Source organism: Corylus avellana, unplaced genomic scaffold, assembly GCF_965113065.1.
Source record: "Corylus avellana unplaced genomic scaffold, dhCorAvel1.hap1.2 HAP1_SCAFFOLD_21, whole genome shotgun sequence".
In the NCBI taxonomy this organism is placed as follows: domain Eukaryota; kingdom Viridiplantae; phylum Streptophyta; class Magnoliopsida; order Fagales; family Betulaceae; genus Corylus; species Corylus avellana.
In genome coordinates, this window is record NW_028290476.1 from 197,501 (window position 1) to 200,000 (window position 2,500).

At 52.6% G+C, this 2,500-nt stretch overlaps 1 pseudogene; it reads right to left on the minus strand.

Annotated features, from left to right (window-relative positions):
* Positions 1–2,249, minus strand: part of LOC148582848 (uncharacterized) — a 3,913-nt pseudogene extending 1,664 nt beyond the window's left edge.
* Between the last annotated feature and the right edge of the window lie 251 nt (positions 2,250–2,500).

Here is a 2,500-nt window from a genome sequence, read left to right on the forward strand (position 1 = left end):
CCAATAGCGCTTCGCTTGCATGCAAGGCGGCACGCCAGGTAGAGCTATCGCGCGCGGGCGAAGGAGATGCATTTCAGGTACTGGTAGTACTGGACAAGCTCTCAGGGAATAATCTCTTTCTTATTTCTGCCTTTCTTTCCCATGACGACTAGGAACAGGCAAATCAAAAATTTCACTTCGAATTTCGGACCTCAACATCCTGCTGCTCATGGTGTTTCACGATCAGTATTGGAAATGAACGGAGAAGTGGTGGAACGTGCGGAACCACATATTGGATTACTCCAGTGCGGCACGAAGCCGCTGACGCCGAGTCGGCTCCTATGCCGCTAGCTATGCCCTGCTTGGTCCCCCGGCACGGTGGAGGTTCCGTAGCGCGTCATGAGCACCGGGCGGTTGAGCAACTCAAGCGAACCGCCCTACCTTACTACAACATAGGGACAGAAGGGAGAAGGTTGTGAAGGTGGCCTCGTTATCCACACCTCCGGTCGGATGAATGGAGGACCGACCGACCCGGGTTTTCATGAGCGTTGGCGGGTCCTGGAGTGCCTGTCAAGGGCGCTAGCGCATACCCCGGGGTGATCATCACCACCTGCACCTCACATCTCGGCACAGTGGAACGTGTAACCCGCCTGCTGTCTCATTCAACTACATTTGTTCCTGTAATCCATAGCCTAACAGAACGCAGCAGCGAGGGACAACCCGCCCATACAGCCAGCGGGGAGGATGGCACTACTGGCAAAGACCGTCTGGCGAAAACGCCGCAGGCGCGAAGCGTGGTAGGCCTGCGCCGGGGGAGCATAGCATAGGGAGGAAAGGGAGCCCGGACGGTGGAAGAGCCAGGGGAGGCCGGGTCATTTGACGGAAATGGAAGGCTTTTCCCTATTAGAGAAGGCCCTATGAAGTAAAGGGAAGTGCATGAATTCTTGGAAAAAGAGGGAGCGAGCCTATATAAAAAATAAAAAATGTAATAAAGTAAATTCAATGAATAGATAGAGTCAACGGTACGACAGACAGCGCTGCCTACACACGCGAATTAGCTTCCGAGGTCGAGCAGTCTCAATTTCACTACAGGGATTTGCGAATGAATGCTGGACTGGGCCACCTCGAATGGCGTGAGCCGCATGCGGGGAGACCCGCACGTACGGTTTTTAGGGGGATCTGGTCGAAAGACCGGCCGGCGCCCACCCGACTAGAGGGACTGAGAAATTAATAGAGTACAAAACTTATCTTCAAGCTTTACCTTATTCTGATCGTTTAGAGGGCGATCGCGGAGTCACTGAATGAAGTCCTCCGTTTCTTTCGGAGGTGCTGACCCGCAGCGAGGCAGAGATGACTAAGTGACATATGGAATATGGCGACGACAACAGCATGTCGTAGAAGGAGATAACAGGTGGAGCCAACGACCCACTAAGACTAACGTATCTACAACTACATCCCCGAGCGGCAGTCAAACGGGGGCGTGAATGCAAGATGCCAGCGGAATGATCGGCCGGACAGAGGCTAGGGCTGCTTCCTTCCCACCGCGTCCTTCCTTGTGTGTCGGAGATATAAAGCGAGTGCACCGGAAAAGAACGGGAACTGGGTCGATCTATTCTATGGCGAAGCATCCGAAGCATAACTGCACACTCACACGATCTTTGCCGAGAGATAGGAGCATTCGGTGGAACCGGTGAACTACACTTGCTTCTGGATAGATGTGTGGGACAGAGGGCTCGTGGTACCTGCTGCCCACCCTTCCTCCTCTGCTTTGAGAACCGTGTGAACGGAGAGTGGGCAGAAGGGAAGGAGGTCCTCATACGGAGTCGCACACTTACTTGAGCAGTGCGGGAGACTGGGGAATGGGTCGAGTAAACTCCCCTGGGGCCGGAAAAATAATAGACGAAGCTTTACTTAGATAGGGCTTTGATTTGATTGGTATTGATTTTCTCTTAGTAATTGGAAAGGAGGGCGCCTGGGTATGTTATAGAAAGGGAAGGCAGAGGTAGTACTTCGAATGGCGAAGAGAGGCGGCTCGGCAGGGAAGGAATGGGAAATCATCAAGGATGACTTCTTTGTTGGCGAAACGAAGGGCTAAATAGCGCCAGTGATTCTCTGAGCCGGTCTGGATTTCCAACGCCTCGGGAAACTGGTCGAGATAGATGACAGCACCTTTTTCCTCTCTTCCTTACCGGGGGGGGCAATCTTCTCTTATGGCCTTCACCTCCCGCCCGGCCCGGAAATAGAACCCAGCCCCCTTCTGATCCATTCATTTCTGCAAGCAGGGGGGATCCAGAGCTAAGCCCCCCTTCTATTGCATAACCTAAAAAAATAAGCAAAGTACCAAAGTGGTTGCGGGAACGATACGCTTTGGTTACCTTACCGGCGAACGCTTCAAAAGGCGACCAGCTTTCAATACTAGTTGTTACGTTACGCTGCTATTTTTCCAATATCATTGAATAGCATGGCCTGGGGCTAAGGTAACTCAAGTGGGAGAGCCGTGTTATGGGTGACCTTATTGCAC